The 17,991-nt window shown below is 44.0% G+C and overlaps 1 long non-coding RNA gene across 2 annotated transcripts in view; it reads right to left on the reverse strand.

Annotated features, from left to right (window-relative positions):
* Positions 1–12: 12 nt before the first annotated feature.
* Positions 13–17,991, reverse strand: part of LOC110361830 (uncharacterized) — a 63,690-nt gene continuing 45,711 nt past the window's right edge. For both annotated transcript variants that reach the window (XR_010474642.1, XR_010474641.1), the window contains one exon: positions 13–12,131. This is a non-coding gene — a long non-coding RNA (uncharacterized LOC110361830). The remainder of the gene's footprint in view (positions 12,132–17,991) is intronic.

A 17,991-nucleotide genomic window follows, 5' to 3' on the forward strand; every position in this document is an offset into this window, starting at 1 on the left:
ACTGTGTGTCTGTGAGAAACAGCTTATAATATAAAATAATCCTGTGCACGGTGAGAAGCAGATTTAAACAGGGAGCTTCAGAAATATGCTGGATGTTTTTGTTTTGTTTTGTTTTTGCTTTGCTGTTTTGCTTTTGAGTCAGAGGAAATTATTAGCTCCTCAGATTTCCCCAGTACTCAGGCATGTGACTCCTTAGCAGATGAGGCCACCTTGAAGGATGGGATTCAGGCATTTTATAATCCTTGTGTTTTGCTGTTCTTGTGTGCTGATCATTTAAATGGATAAAAGATGGTTTCCCTACCTAAAGCACTACCTGCTGTATTTGTTCAGGCAGAGGATACACACTTATAACATTTAATTCCACCCTTTCTTCTTAAAGCTCATATTTTGTGCTGTGGCTTTGCTTTCCCACTATATCATGGACTATGTTACTGGATCTGGAGTCAACAGATATCCTTCATGGACCACATTCATAGATCTAGTTAGAAAAGGCTTATTTTCAATCAGAGTATCAGATCAGAACTGCTGCAGACAGGCAATGGATACTGGAAAGAGCAAATCAACAAGCTTTTAAAGCACGGAAGAGCTCAAAAGCAAGCAAAGTGAAGATTTTCTAACTTCTCTTTTCAATTCAGAAACAGAACGTGTTGTCTATAATTTTTTTTTTTTGTAATTAAAAAAGACCATTCCAGTCAATACCTTTGTCAACTCTGAAGCCTGATTTCACGTTAAAATAAGACAGGAATAGAAAGTTTCTAAAGCAGTTGCTATGTTTCTGCATGCACACACATGGAGTGTTTCATGACCAGTCCATTTCCTTAGCCTGCTGCTTGCCCTGGTTCTTCATTTGCCCAGACAGCCTGAGGAGTGGATGCTAATGTGAATACATCTTTATATCCTTTCCCAGCTGCCAGAGGTTCCTCATATACCTGAGCAACGCAATTTGCCTTTTTGGCAACGGCATTTGCCCATGCAGTCTTCTTCTCCCAACATTTGGCGTATTCCTATACAAACGGGTCCAAACAGGGTTTAGGAGCGTGCTGGCGGTGGCACTCTCAGCTTTAGGCAGGCTGCCTGGCAAAACCTCTCTTTATGCAGTACCTGCATCCCTGGGGGGAGCTGGCAGCCCACCCTGGGCTCGGCGCGGTGCCATCAGAGCACACAGATATGGGAGCACACACGGCTAGGAGGCCAAGCAAGAGCATCCAACCGGTTTGCTGACAGCAGGGATGGATCCAGGCTGGGAACGTTAAGATGTTTGGGCTGTCTTTACACAGCATTACAGGGGTATGCCAGCCCTCCTCAGACTTCAGAATAGATGTTCTTGGCTGAAGAAATTGTGATTTCCTGGTGGAACAAGAGGTTGTGGGTTCTTTTGTCGTTTCACTACAAGTGTCGCTTCACTACAAGTGTTTCCATAAAGAAGCAAAAGAGGATTCAACTAAACAGGTGAATTTATATTTGTTTAATATTAGAGTTAGTGGATATCTACAGAGCCATCTCTTGAAGAGAGCAGCATTTTCCAGGTGCTACTTCTATTTCTTCCTTCTGTTGTTCCCAGGACTGGGATCCTTGGTTCATTCAGCCTCTTTTTGCTCACAATTTTTTGCACTTGTAACTCATGTGGGAAGATTCTGACCTCACACACTGCTTTTTCTTCTCATAGTATCACTGAACTCAACAGGATTCCTCCCCATGTGCACTTTAATGAGCAAAGGAATTAGTATCACCTTCTGTTTGAGAAGGGAAAAATGAAAAGGCTCTGATTTAGTAATGATTTGACTATCTGAGAGAGGATAGTTAAGAAAAGAGCTCTGAGATCCTGAGAATAAAAGCACTATGGAAAGTGAGTGTAACACTTACACTAATGGAGGAGTAAACTGAGGCACAGAGTAAGGAAAGTGATGTGACTAAGTCTGTGCCAGCCAATGTCCATGGTGAGGACCAGTAGAAGATGGTGCCTTCCACTTATCAGTGGGAAGTGGTCCAAGATTAGTATAAAAAAGAAAAATAAAACAGTTTGAAGAAAGACTGCACCAAATACAGCAAATACAGTTATGCCAGTGTTTGTTTTGGAGACAAGTGTATACTCAAGTAAGAAAGTGTCCCAACTTGCAGCATGTTTTAGCTTGTCTGCATGCAGAGCTCCCTGGGATTTTCAAGATAATCACTTACTCCATTTTGGAGAAGAATGACAGACCATCTATTTGATGTATGACAAAAATGAAGAAAACAAAGGCCAAACACGAACTTAGCAGAACAACCTGCCCCAAAAATCAATCGGTGTTTTCCTTTTATTTGGAATGTAATTCAGTACTAGAGTTCAGGTTTCCTGAACTATGAAAATGAGGATATATATAATTTTGACTAGAGTTCTAACATTCCTTCTTCCAAGTGCTTTGGCTTATTGCTTTGACCAAATCCATGTCCGTGTGAGACCTGAGTCTAGATGTTCACCCTGAGAGTTCTCCCCCAGCCAGCACGCTGGAGGATGATGATACAGAGCCTGCAGGTCAGGCGGGTTATATTCCTTTTCATCTTTCTCTTCCTCACCACCTCACACAATCCTCCACCTCTGCATGCCTTGTCTCTTATGTTAAAAATAAGCTGATAATTTCCCTCAGGCTAACTTTTGAGCTTTCAGACAGGTACTTTCACGTTTTCCTGCCTGCTGCCTCTTGGGCCGGGAAGAGCTATCACTGGAACGATGCTTTTGCTCCCCTTCAAGTGCTTTTTCAATGTGCCTCCAATATCTCAATAGCTTGTGCTCCTGCCCCTTTCTGTGTCTTGTATTATCTCCTGTCAAACCCCTCAATGGGGTGCACACCAGGGCTTGGTTTTGCAGACCACAACAGGACCACAACTGAAGCCTCCATTCTACACCGCTACACAAATGCATTTTTCAATTCAATCAAGTATGCTGGGAAGAAATTTCCAACGGGAACATGCAGCCCCCCATTCTCATCTCAGCAAGTCTTAAACAAGTCATGAATGAAACCAGTAAAATCATGGTTTTGCCTGTGTCAGGGCCGTATAACATAGCAGAGCTCTTGGCAGTGCTTCTTTTAATCACAGGCAGAGTAGCTGACTGAGACAGCAAACCCACAGATATCAGCAAGAGAAATCAGTCCAGAAGTGCATGGTAGACATGCACATGGTGGACATAAATAAGAGGCAACAGACATAAACTGGAAAGAGTCATTCTGATTAGATATAAGGAAAAACTATATCATCATGAGGATAGTCAAGCTTTGGTACATGTTACCTAGAGAGGCTGTGCCATCTCTTTCCATCCCTTGAGGTTTGTACTGAACAGCCTGTCCTGGTCTCAGGTGATCCTGATTGAGCAGGGGGTTGAACTGTAAACCCCTCCAAATCCTTTCCCACCTGAATGATCTTATGATCTCATCATCCAACAGCAGCCAAAGGCCCATATCTGCCTGCACTGGGCGATAACAGCAGAGAACCAGCCTGCTCCAACATTAGAGGCAGGATGAGCTCTCTGCTCCCACTGACAGGTCCTCGCTGCCTCCCCTCTCGGTGCTGTGCCCTCGCTACCCTGTTAAGAGGAGCTGTATGGGCAGCAGCTACATCAAGCTGTGAGGAAAGGAGCAGAGGGATTTTAGATTAGAAGGATTTCCAGAAAAAAACACAAATGAAATTGTAACCATAGAGTTGATATGTCCAACCCTTCTCCCAGGTTCTGCTCATAAGCTGCAGTGATGATGTTACAGGAGGAAGAAGGAGGGGTTGGGAAAGGGGATCAAAAAACCTCCACTTTCCCATCCACCCTGCACAAAGTATGGAATGCCTGTATCCATTTTGTTTAGAAACTGAGTTACCTGAGCTCTCACCTTTGTTTCTTGAATTCTTTTTTTTTTCTTTTTCCCAAACAGTTTCCAGGAACTGAAGAACTGTTCTACATAGTTCTGTTTATACTAATTTCTTCCTTGAGTGCTTTCAGTTCAAATTCAGCTTGACTCCGAGGGATCCTGAGAGCAAGTTAGTTAGAAAGCATAAACCTAAGTACTTTAAGTGTTCTCCAGGATACGCAGTCTCCTTTAGTTTGCAGGAGCGTATCCTTCCTTCTAGAACATTTTACCCTTGTTTGAGTCTATCATGCCCTGAATTTCCAGACTTTTACCTCCTACTCGGAAGGCTCTTCAAGCCTTATTGTACCTCCTGCTCTCTCTAGGCACCATTTCTCTCAGATATCTACCACCACATCTCTAAAGTCATCATCCCACCCTCTAATGAGCTAATTGCACAGCAAAGGCACCTGCTGACATTCTCTTGTTTTCTGTGCCTGGAGAGGGGCAGCCGAGGGCAAAGGAGATGGTGTGGAGCCTGGAACACCTTTACACATCCAGGAAATCAGCCTTTTGCTATTCAGGCACTGAGCTGGAGTGTCGGTTCTCCACTTTTGTATCTGCTGATGTGGCTGGATCTGTGCCTGTGCACATGACCTATATATCAGCTGAGCACTGGCCACCACATTATGCACCCTTCATTCTGCACCGATTTGGAAATAGTGCAATTTCTCAGTAGTGGATTCTTTCAATTTTGAAATAATATTTTTCTTGGACAAAATGGAAAAGTACACGGACAAACTTTCTTCCACACTTTGGGAAAATTGATGCTGCTTCTCCACTAGGTGACAGTGTTTACCTGCAGATCTTGTTCAATTTGTGTGAAACCTCACAAATCTTTCAGAAGTCGCATACAACACGTTTTGCGCTCAAAGAAAGAGGGAACTGGTTGCAGAAGAGAAGGAAAATAGGCTGTCGGTGAGGTACAATTAAGGGCAAACCTACAGTTATGAGACTTTATGGTCTGGCTTACAACAATTTACTAGAACGAATTTTAAAAGCTGCTTTTTATCAGCCCCATTTCAATGCCTTAGGAAATTGTTTTATGTAAAGAAAAAAAATAAAAAAGATGGGCACTCACCATTAGCACAAATCTCAGCCTGTCTCAGATTTTTGTCTTGGAGAACAGTGTGAACAGAATTGCATGGAAACAGAGCCAGGGAGGATGGAGAAGAAAGAAGAATTTCTACAAACTCATCTGAGGAGAGCTTAGTGGAAAACCGAATCTCGCAACCATTTCAGAATGTCACATTTTCTCCACTGTCTTAAATATGACCAAAAATGGTAATCTCAGTTGCTGAAAACCAGCAGTCTGAAAGAAACAAAAAACAGTTATATGCTGCTTAGGTTTTAATGAAACATTTTGGCATTATATCATATTATTTTTGCCTTAATATATTTTTACCTACAAAATTGCACATGCCAATTAGAAAAATAATGTCTTCCGTTATAAAATGTTGACCAGGTCAAAATGTCTTAAACTGAAAATGAGATATGCCAAAATCAAGAGCTTTTCACAAGATGTATCAGTTTTTAAAGAATATTTTTGAAGTAGAAAAATGCTTATTTGGAAAATTCCTATACAAATCTGCTGCTATACGCTGCTTAGCAAGGGTTCAGTGCAGCTGGTGATGGTATTAGGGAAGTCTGTGCTAGACTTACCTGTGATCTGGAATTCTCAGTTGCAAAGAAACTGGACAAATTTGTTTGAATTGGGCATGCATTTGGGAAGAACTTTGGAGAAGTCCATTTTCTTTCTTCTCTCTTGTGCTTGTGACATGCCAAAAGAAACATCCCTCGTCTGAAGCCTTTAAATCCATCTTTCAGAAACACTAACCACCCCCGAGTGTCAAGGGAAGTACACAGGAGTGCTGGGTGTCCAGGCCCTCTAGGAACAGACTGGGCACCTCTGGAGAGCAGGGAGGACTTCATGGGAATGTCCCATCCTAATCCTCTCCCACTGTAAGTCAGCTTTTTTTTTTTGGTGGTCACAGCCCATAAAATTTATGTCCCACTTCATGTTTAAACACGGCCATGGTTTTCAGAGATGGCCTTTAATTCCAAGTAGAAGCCAACTGTCTAACCACATTCAAAGGTGGGATTTGACTGTTGCTGCAAACACTGTCACAACATACAGTTTTGCGGAACGTTTCTATATGATACCATTCACACGGGAAGATGTTCTTTTCCCTATCATTTTACTATTGGGCATTTTCCTTTTTGGTTCTCATCAGATCTTCTATGCCCCAAACCCAGGATGGCCAGCCCTGGCTAATGTTAATGAAGGAGATGCAAGTCCACCTTCCCACACTACTTCTGACATACTCTGGTGTCTATTACAGCAAGAAGACTGTTCACAGATCCCAACAGAAGCAAGGTCCTCCTCCTGCTTCCTTCTGAGCATTTGGCTCTCTCTTCATTTCTGATTGCTCATACTATAGGTCATAGGCTTTCTAGATGTTTGCGGATATCTGGAGGTATGTTAGGTTGAGTCTCACTCATAACTGCTGGGAACATTTGGTTGATCAGCAGTGCTGATGGAGCAAGAGGCAAGCCTTGCTTCAAAGCTCTTGTGATCACAGTGCAGAAGACAGGATGGCAGCAGAGGTACAGGGATGCTCTGAGGACTTCTGCCCCTGAGCCAGGAGCCTGCGTCAGAGCCGAGGTGCCTGGGGACCTCCTGCCGACCAGGCAGAGCCGTGCGACCGCTGCTGTTTGTGCGATCCCCCACGTGGCCCGTGTTTCAGACACTGCCTTTTTTGAAATCCACACAGCGTAATTGATAATTGCACAAAAAGCCTTGGGGGTTGGACAAGATAATAGCAGTTTTACAAGAGCCTAGAAGACACTGAAAACTTTTATGGTGTTTTTGATGTAAAATTATTATTTTTCCCTGCTGTTCAATGCACACAGTAGCTGCTGGCACAGTTTCAATGGTTAGGTGGATGACATGTTATTTTTATATTTTTGAAGTGGTTTTCAGGCCCAGTTCTCAAACACTACAGGGAGAGAACAAGGAACAGGGGCCGTGTTAAGAACCAGTGAAGTCCCTAAACTGTCTTGCAGGGTGGAGAGAATCAAATTTTATTTAGACTGTAACCCCAAACTGAACTTCACCTCTACTCCCACTGCAAGCTTTCCACTGTGCCACTCTTCCAAAATTGTTTCTACCATATGGGGAAATGCCCAGGGGAATGCACTGAGGTTAAGGGCCTTGGTTTAAGATGGCATGGAGCAAATCAGCACAGCAGGAGCTCTCCCACCAACGTTCCTCAGTCTCAAATCAGAACATATCATGAATTTCAGCCCCAGTTGGGACTCTCCTTGCTCATGAGTGCTACAGGCAGAAAATATTTCAAACAATGTGAAAGCTTTGTCAGGCAAAAAAAAGAAAAAAAAAGAAAAAAGGAAAAAAAAGGAACTAGTTCTCCAGAGAGCTGCATCAACAAACTCATTGCTTTGGTGACACCGTCCAGATTTGAGACTGCACCTCCAAAGGCAAAGGGCAGGAGCTAGTTTGTTTAATTTCGAATATTTGCATATCTCTTTCTCTCACCGCATTGATATCAGATCTGCAACAATCTATTAAAGCTTTCATTTGAATAGCCATTATATGCCTGAGAATGGAGACTGGGCTCCTTGGGGGCGCTTAGGAATAAACAAATCATTTGTGGCACATGTGTTGTTCAAGCTTCAAGCAAGGTAAATGGAAAATACAGATTATGGTGCCTCAAGTCCTCTCCATTTTCTGCTCTTGTCAAACATTCCCAGATTCTTCAAAAGGAGAATCTAGCCATATTATTAGCAATAAAATGGCTTATAGCTGAAATTTTGAAAAGATTTAACAATGTTCTTTGCAGGAATTGTGTTTCTCATTACATAAATCTCCAGGCTCTCAGGCAAACCACCACCACAGTGAGCCATTATGTCCTGCTGTGGCGGTGTCTCCACTTCAAAAAGGTAAAGATTCAGGGCTTTTTGACTTTCTTGTTTTCTATTCTTATTCCTTTTAAAGAAAAAGCCTACCACAAACCCACAACAAACCAAGCAATATATTCACCACAGAAAAGTCCCCACAGAGTCATCTGCACTGGGGCAGATTCAGGCCCTATTTACACCAGCAGCCCATGAATGGCCAGGGCTGGATAGAGGACGTCGATGGATGGATGGGGGGAAGGTGGGCTCTTGTTCCACCCTATTCCTCCCCATCCCAGCAGTTCTGGGAGGGAAACGGGGATAGGTGCAGGCTCAAAAAGCCCAACATACTAACAGCAAAGCCAGGAGAAACCTCCTTGCCCTCCATTGTGCCTTCTGCGCCCGCTCTTCAGAGCAACATAAAAGCTGAAATTGCCACTTGGCTTAAGCCAGAGTGTTTCTGTCGATGCTTGTGTCCTTTCCCAGCCTGCTACCCGAGAAGGACGTGTCCTGCAGGCGTTATCCTGCTACTGATGTCTGCTGAATGTTGACTTGGTGCCTAATTTCTCCACATGGACTGCAGAGCCTGAGATGTGCCTGGTCAAAGGAAGGGTAGGGGTCCTTGGTCATCTGCTAATGTGAGTTCGAAAGCAAATACCAGGAGTAAAATAAGATAAAGTGAAATCCCAGCAATCAGATGCTGGACCTGATGCAACTAAATTTGTAAATTTCTGTTAAAAGATATGCTGTCAATTGCCAGGCAAATTTCGCAGGTTGATATGGCAACTGGAAACACTGGAAATCAAAAAGCTGAGCAAATGTTCTTAAAGGAGAAAAATAGTCTCGCTCCTGAGCAGCAGGGATTTCCATGCTCCATTCCTCAGCCTGCCTTTTAAATTCACAGCCTACAGGAACAGCAGTGTCATGAGATGACGCTGATTTTCTTTCCTTCATCAGAGGCTGTTTCTCGGAGGCTGCAGTAATACTTTTGCGCTTTTGTGTGATGGATCTATAGTCACAGCGTAGCTCTTAGCCTCTCTTCAGCAGTGGCATCCACCTGCTAGCATGGCTCGATGCCCTCACCAAAGTAATAATATTACTCTTTCATTTAACACCGCCAATATGTAGAGGGTAGGCTGGGAAAACAGACAGAGCTCCTGGTTATCTGTATTATGACTGTATCGGTTATATCACTTCTAGTCTCAGCAGAAAGCTAGTAAGATCCCAAGAGCGGTCCCTCCCAAACACGTCCTGTAGTGGGGTTCAGTGGGAATGGGTCAGCAGCCCACAGGAAGGGAATGGCACTAACTGGGCAGGAGAGATGCCAGCTGGCAGGTTGGCTGGGAACAAAGGAATTAATGACCCGTAGGTGTCCAAAGAGCAGCTACAGGAAAAACATAAACAGTATTCACTTAGTTTATGCACGGACTTTCCTCCATGCCCAGCCAATTTAGTACAAAACAGGAGAGGGAAATGGTCATTAAGCACCTAAGGCTGCCACTTGAGAAGAACAACTAAACAGGACATTCACATTCATATGCCAGCTTCTTACTCCAAGAAGATTTAGAGGGAACAATTAGGATGAGAGGAAAGAAGGAGGAGGTTGAAGAGAGCATTTCCACAGCACTTGAATGTGGAACTTGCAGCCCTAACAGCTGGCACAAAAATAAGGGACCTCCAGTGAAAAACAGATGGGATGACTAGGAAGTTATCCAGCTCTTAGAATAGACCAGGACTAATCTAGTACCTGACTAATAATTTTTTCCGTTTCTAAACTCGTTTTCAACCTCATTTGCTTCACAAATAATCTTTAATTTACCAGTAAAGGTAAAAGTGACCTGTTCTGGATATGCTAAGAAAAGCGGTGGGCACAGCTGCCAGAGATGTTGGGCAAAGGAAGACGGTGCTTGCCATAAAATGCTACGGTCTGTGATGAGGACTTCTACTGCTTTGTTCTATAGTTTGTGGCAGGCAGAAGGAGGCACCTGCCTCGTGAGGAGCAGATGGCTGTGTTCTCTACAGCTCTAGACAAAGCCAGAAGACTCTCATGTATATACTCTGATCACCATGGGGTTTGACTGGAGCACACAGTCCCACAAAGCCTGGGATGCAGGGGTGGGAGGACACTGGAGATGCCTGGGGCAGTTTCAAGCTTGAAGTCCCTCTGCCAAACCTTGGAGAGCCCTGTGCTGCATCCCATCAGAGATAGGACAGGGGTTGCCCTCTGTGACTGTGCCCGCAAGGACAGCGGTGGTGCCATACACCTGGCTGGCACTTCATTTCTGGGGAGACTCTTATTTAAGTGAATGAACCCTCTGTCCCACTCTGCTCTCTCTCTTTGCAGATGCTGAAAGCATTTGATAAAGTCTCCTGGATCCAGCTGACCATATCTTCCAAGCCACAGTCCTGCGAATAAAACAGTCAATTAATATATTTTTATCTTCTTAAAGGGACAAGAGAACACTAAAAAACCCACCTCAGAAAACCAGAGAGAGCAATCAGCTCTTATTTTATATTTATCTTTTCTTTAAACAAAGGGCTGCTATTCTTTTCTCTCTCCACAACGAAGTTAATAGATTTATTCATCAAGTTTTCCAAATTTAGACATCAAACTGATGTTTTTCTCCCACTGCTAATTTTATTCTTAGCAGCACTTACATAAAGGCAAGTATTGCTATATGACAAAAATACAAACCTCCTCTGACCTGGAATGTACCAGCAGGTAAAGTACAGGGGAAAGTACAGGCAACTTCTCAACCTCTCCTAAACAGCCGGTCTTAAAATAGAATTTAGGTTTCTTTAATACTGTTTTCTCTCAAGATCTACAACTGATCTATCTTGCCTTTGTAGTCTGGCCCTGAACTACTAGGTTGTGCCCTAGTATTACCACAGCGGCTCTGGATGATGCTGTGTTTTGCAGGAAAGCCAGGGTTCCTGGCCTCAGTTCAGCAAGCAGCATCTTGTGCTCATATGTAGTACATGCCTGTTCACAGGGACCATGTTCCATGCTCCTAGTTTGTGAGGTGCCAGCCTCTTCCTAGCACTTGATTTTCCTCCCAACCTGTTCCTCTGCAAGCACAGTCACGCTCAGGCTGAGCTCCCAAGCACTTAAGTTTGGGTACCTGCATCTGGCCCAGTTTGGCTGATTTTGGGCCAGGCAAAGAAAAAGAGGCTCCAGCCCTGCACATTCCTCCAGCTCCCTCCCAGTACAGCAGGTGATCTGCACTGGGAGGTGGTAGCCAGCAATGCACCCAGCTGAGGAGCCACCATGCTGACAGTGGCTTTTCTTGCAGAGTGGGCAACCTGCAAGAAGAACTCACTGCAGGGTCTCTGCTTTTCCCTGCCTTTCCCATTTCCCAAACTGATGCTGTTTAATGTTGGTGAAAAGGATGCTGCCTGCCTTAGCCACTTGTGGGCTGCCTGCTAAAAAGCCAAAAATACATCCATACATATGCCCCAGAGAAAGAGCCGTAGGGCCAGGTTCAGAATCCAGTGTAGAAAGACACTGAGCAAAAGCCAAGATCAAACCAACTTTTAAACACTGCTGAGCACACAAGAGACTCTCAAGTATAGTTGCCACTAGAAGAGGGCAATTGGGGTGCTGTCATCAGTGATGGTGAACCCTTTTCACCCATTACTGTGCACCCCATCCCACGGCATCCTGCATCTTTGCCTGGTAAAACAAAACCCAGCCCATGGAAAAGCTGCAGGTTTGCACCAGCTTGTGCAACGCCCGAGTCCCACACACTCCCATTGGCCCTGGTCGTGCCTCATTAGTTTGGCTTAATCAAGTGACGAGCATCGCTCAAGGCCGGGGAACTGCTGTAGTCAATGGGGTCTATTCTCCACTGGATAGACACATGTCACACCCATTAGCGTCAATGGGAGTTATAAATGCACAGCAGAGAAAGGCCCCAATGTGTCTAATGTACATTAGGAAGGAAAAGAGGGGACAGTTCAGCCCTGGGGCAAGAGCCTGCAGCTCCATCATGCCTTGCAGCAGAACTGAAACTCAGCTCAGCTTCAATCCAGCCTAATGGGATAATCACCAAAACAAACAAGCAAAGAACCACTTCCCACCCCATCGTCCAAAAAAAAAATAATTGTATCACCTCGTGGTGGGGGTGTTGGATTCTACATAAAACCCCCCAAACAAGCAGCATGGGGCTGTGGCACGTGCAGCAGACAGATCCCCACACACCAGCATGCTGCCGCCGTGGTCACCTGTGCTGAACGGCGCCAGGGATGCAGCCTCTCGTCAGGAAAATTTCCACTTCTGCAGTACCCCTGTGGTGGATAAACAGCCCCCAGACTTCAGGGCTGTCAAACTGATATTTCTCAACAGACCTAAAAAAAGTAATAATAAAAAAATGAAGAGGGCCAGGATGGAGGCCCTGGAGTGGCCCAGGGTGGCCAAAAGGAGCACGCTCTGTGTCAACAGCAGATGTGAGAGAGGGGCCACTGTGCCCTCTGCACGTGTGTTCATGCCCCATCCTTAGCTGACGAAAAAGAGATTCTTCATTGAAATCTGCTTGCCCGTGCCAAGGCTCTGACCTCATATGAGTAAGGTCTGAGCCAAAGTAGCGGACTGGATCACTGAGCTTCACAGTTTTGGGGAGGTTTTTTACTTTCCTTTATCTTCATTCTTTTTCCATTCATGTTGCTACTCATTGTCCTTGAGATTTAAAATAAAATTTAAATAGATGCTTTGAAAAGGCTTTTCTTTAAATATTATCCTAACAACTTGGGAGTTCTCATCCATATTCACTCTGTGAGAAGAGCAAGCCTGGAGGGTGTCATGGCACATATTTCAACAGTCCACATATCAGAAAAAAAAACAAAACAAATGGTTTTAAACATTTGCTTTTCGATTTGTACTTACATGAATGCAACCTCATAAATATTATCATTGGACACTTGGGTCATATTTATCCCCTATGGCACTGTTTCACATGTTGGTATATTAACTAGACGTGGGGCATGGCCCTCCTTGCACCTGTACTTTTCCCATGGAAATTTCCCCTAGAACTTTGGTGATGATGGGCTTGACTTACCTTTTGTGAAACATAAATCTAGTCCAAAATATGTAGCTCTGTATCAGACTATGGGTACTGCTCTGGTACTCCTAGAGTTAATAACCGTAATATGTATCCAAACAAACTGTCTTTAGCTTTCTCTATATGTTAATTCCCTCTAATCCTGTTATCAGTACAGGTAGTTGGACAAACAGTATGATAATAAAGCAGTATTTATAATACATGTCCTTCAGTCCTAGATTAACCATGAGATTTCCCAAGCACCTAGGGATTTGATTTACCTACTGTGTGCAAATCACCAGTAAAAAGAAAGTATCCAAGGAAAGATATTTGCTCCCACAATGTATTGTTTACCATCCACTTTCTCCCTGATCTGTGTGTCTGATCGACACAATTTATTTATTCTAGTCCTTGATGACAGTCTAAAGCAGGGTCTAAAGACCTGGATGTTATCAACACACTGAAGGAGTTTGCTGTGAGCATCAGAAATGCTCCTTCACGTCTCCCAAGTGTTGCCCCTTTCCCCACAATCAAGAATTTAAAAAAGCCCAAAGAAGGAAAAATGAAGAAGCTCTTTTCCGCATAACTGCTACAGGTGCTTACTTAGTTCTGGATAAATACAGCCCCCTTCTCCCCCAACCCACCACCATTTTTTTTTAATTCCTCTCAACGTGTTGTAGCTTTATATGAGGCTAATGGAGCAAGGCAATGCTCAAACGTCAAATTAAACTGCACAGCTCTGTAATCATTCAGACTGACATGGCATAAAAGGATAATTAGTAGTTCATTACATGGAACATTGTTTGTTCAGCTAAATTGATTTCTCTCAGCTGCCCATGTTTTGTTTACTTAGTAAGTGCTCCACTGCACATTCTTATTTGTGAACTAGGAAATCCCTTCCCCTGAACTTTTTTTTTCCCCTCTAATCAGCACTGAGTTTTTAAATATAGTTTGCTGGAGGTAGACGAACCTCCAAAATTACAGGCAGGTGCATGGCAACAATGGCCTGTGTGCAGTGATACGCAGTGCAAAACAAGCTGTGGTTAAGGAGACTGGCCCAAGTATCCCAAAAAGGGCCATGTGCGCCCATCTGCTTGGTACATAGAGATTCCTAGCCTGGTTGTTTGCTTTTCAACTTACAGTGAACTTGCCTTTTTCTCATAGTGGAAAGAAATAAAAAGAATAAAAAAAACAAAGTGGGGCTATAATGCTTCAGTGCTAGGAGTGGAAATTCTGCAACAAAGTCTTATTTAAAGCTTTCCTTTTGCTCACTGGGACCCAGAGAAAAGAGGAGATTGTTGTTTTAAACACGCCTTTCTTTCCACTTGCAATTAGGACTAAGGCACAACTACCCAACTTCAAATGTTTCTAAACTAGCTGCTTCATGAAACCTCTCAACTCAACTGAATTTCAAAATCCTGACAGCAGTTACAAGTAAATGTGTTGGAGTTATCAACTCCCACACTTTTAGTGTCAGTCTCAATACATTTCTATTTTGCTTGAAGCCCTAACTTCTGGAGTCATTTTGATTATATTTTTAAAAGGATTCTTGTTTAGGTATAAAATGTGATCCCGAATGAGTCAGAACACGGGAGAAAAACAGACAAATTACTTATTTTTTGAAGCCTATTTGAAAACTCTTGCTTCAGTGCTGCCTACAGCATCCCAGCTGCCACCAAAAGACACCCACCGCAGCCCTTTCCCGTGGGCTTGGCAGATACTACATTTTCAGTGCTGGTGTGTTTGAATTAGAAGCCACGGTTGTTTTATCCTGATTTCTGAAAGAAGTTTAGACTGTTTTGCATAGTGACCCTATAAGAAAAGTGGTGCTCACTTTCCCTGAATTTCAGTGACATTCAAGTGCGGGCTTTTAGGTCCGATGGCAATATCAAACTAAAATATTCCCACGCCCCGCTGCCCGTTACGGTCTATGCCACCCCTTAGATGTGTTGCCACAACACAGTGAAGCAGATCGCAGAGCTGATGCAGCTGAAAAGAAATTTCCATTCGTGTCAGGTTATTTTCCGGGAAGATCGGCTGCTTCAGCCAGCTCACAATGTGGCCCCACAGGCAGCGGTTTCACCGGTCGGGACAGGGACAGGAGGGAGCAGCCGAGACGAGCCAGTGAGTGGGAACTCTTCGGTCTGTAGCATCATGAGAAAACCAACTTGGTGCTGTGGGTAGATGAACCCCTCACGAAACTTCCACCCCAGCTTTACTCATCACATCCACAGAGCCTCAGCTATGAACCACAGCACATCCAAGCCATTCACATGAAAAAATGAAGCCATTCTGGTGCCATGTAAACCTCTACAGGTTTTTTTCCCCCTTTTTGATCTCCTCTCAGTCACGTGGCAGGGATCCCTTAAACTATGTCCACAGCAACAAATAATTTTATTTTTCTACCTAATGATAACTGCCATCAGCATCCTTTGATTTATCTTCATCACCTAAACACAGATCACCTTTAAACTTAGATTTTGCCCTCTGTGACCAAACCATTTCCAAACACGGTATGAAGATATCAGGGTACCCCCTTTGGGAATCCCTTAGTGGCTCCAGAGGCCATTTCAGTGACAGCACACCCGCTCCTTCAGAGGCAAAACTAACACGTCTAACAACTTGGGGTGATAGAAAACCTCAGCTCCTTTGGAGACAGATGTTCCCCTGGCACACACATGCTGGGGCTGCCTGGCCCCACAGGAGGGGAACACCATGCTTGCTCCAGCCCTCCACAAGCTCTCTCTCCATGGACACAATCCTGGAGAGTCATAGTATGTAGACCTGTTCGTGTTTTCTCCTGGCCAGTGCTGGGCAAGCATTGCCTGTTTTGGTTGCTGAACCAGCCAGGGCAGAACAAAGACAGTGTATTCCCTCTTTCTTGACAAAATAGAAAAATTAAAAATAAAAATTAAAAAAAAGGAGGAAAAATACTTGTGCTTCATGTAGAGGGGTATGATCCATTTGGCTGCTTCTGCCCTAAAATTGAATAAAAATACAATTTTGAGTAGTTGCAACAAAAACAAAGGATGAAGGGTAAGCCTTGAAATATCTCATCAATGGTCTCTTCCTTCAATTACCAGCTCAGTGACAAAACCTGTGCGAAAGGCATCAGCGATTTCACTCCAATTCCTTCCTCTGCTGAAACTATTTGAAAAAATTACTTGAAAAATTTGATTTCCACCTGTGATTACCTTCAGTGTGATGGAAACATAATTTTTTGAACGAGGAAACTATTTTCTAAAAGAAAAGAAGTCCAGAGTGCATCCTGACTGCAAATAACGAGTATCAGTGACAACACTCCCTGTGAGTGGGGGTGGCACCGGTCAGAGACGACTTCAGCAGCACCTCCTCAGCAGTGATCTAATTCCTGTAAAGGAAAGGGAGGCTTTTTCTGCAATCAGGTATTGCCCTTTCAATACATTGTATAATATTTGTGCTGTTGCCTTCTCCAGTAGCACTGAGAAGCATTTATTACTGGGCTGATTTCTCTGATGTTATTTTTGTTTTGGGTCCTGCTCTGCCCCTGCTCCAAGCTGCCCAGAGCAGAGCCAGCAGCTGCTCACCCAACACTAGCACAGATTGAACTAGCTCACCTTGCACCCACCGTGGCTTGCTACTTTCTGCCACACCAACAAAGCTTCTCACCTGGATCTGGCTGGCACAGAGCTTGGGTGAGTCTCTGCCATGGCCAAACTGCGGGCTTCCTGAGATGGTTTTGCTGCTCTCCGGCTATGGGTACAGCTCTGCAGCAGACCCTTCTGATGAAAACCCTGGCAAATCACCATCTCCTCTGTCTGTGTTGGTATCTCCTTGATTTCTCTGGATCACTCATGCCACTGCAGGGCTCCTCTCTGCTTCTGGCTGCTTGTCAGGAATGTGGATTTGGAAAATAGACAGGTCCTCTTTCTGCTGCAGACCAATGTGACCTTGCACAGCTAAAATCCATGGCAAAGCACTCAGTCTTTAAACATCCTCCTGGAAAACTCCTGCAGTGCGTAGCCATTATCACACTATCTGTCCTTGGAAAATTCATTCACAGCAAACCAATTGCCTGCAAATCACTTGTTTGATCCAAGACACATCTTTAAAGGGAGTTTCCACATACTGTTCCTGGCATTTAATATAAAGTTACCACTCATAATGTAATCCAAACCAATCATTAGCTCATCTGCTGTCTTAGCTATCCAGGCTTTTATTTTCTTGCTCCAAGGCTCCAAATTTCCAAGCATTTGGACAATTGTACCTTCTTTCATAACTGTCTTCATTTGAGGGCAATGAGGTCATTTGGGTTTGGACGCTTCATTGCATGGATTTCTGAATGTGCCTGTTCTAGTAACAGCACTGCTGGAGCCAGCATCCGCTGTCCCCACGCATTTCCCAGATCCCACTGTCCTTGCAGCATCCAAACTCCTCCTATGGTTGTTTAACCCACCTAAAACTGAACAAGTAGTTCTGCAAGATGATGAAGCCAATGAAGTCTGGTTTTCTACACATTTACCTCTCATCATTGCCTTTAGTGTCTGAGGATGAAGTTCCAGTAGTATTTGACATAATTGGGAATTTATACGTGTTTTTTTTCTCTCCTATATTGATTTTCTACAATTTGGGCCCTTGCCTCAAGACTAATTGGAAACCTCTTGAAACCCATAGGAACTTGCTGATCTTTGAGACCTTTATGTTCTTGTCAAGTTCAGATGAAATCAGCAAATGAATTCAAAAGTCTTCAGCAGGGGCCACAGAGATGAATGCGGACAGCAGACCTTCGTAAGCCTTTGGTCCCACAGGAAAACAGGTGAGCAGAGCCGGTGGTGCTGTGCAGTGCAGCTCCTGCTGTGTCAGCTCACCCTGGCAAGAACCCATCACCAGACTGGGAGGGGGATGCTCACAGGCACCGTTGACAGTCTCTGACCCCCTTTCAACAGTCCTTTACATGGTGTCTTTCACAGAGCTGCTGCGTGAGCTGCTTCCGCCAGGTATTGCACTATCACAAATTACCTTCATTTGACTAAATTAACTAATATTTTCCATCTTTGTTTAAAAATACCTGAAAGACAAGAATCTCCTTTTCCTTCTCACGTACGTGACACAGATTCATTTGCTGGTCATCCCACAGTGGCTATTTCTTCTAAACTCTTGTGCTAGAGATTGACTAATGTTGAGTAGGAAGG

The sequence above is a fragment of the Columba livia genome, chromosome 9 (assembly GCF_036013475.1).
Source record: "Columba livia isolate bColLiv1 breed racing homer chromosome 9, bColLiv1.pat.W.v2, whole genome shotgun sequence".
In the NCBI taxonomy this organism is placed as follows: domain Eukaryota; kingdom Metazoa; phylum Chordata; class Aves; order Columbiformes; family Columbidae; genus Columba; species Columba livia.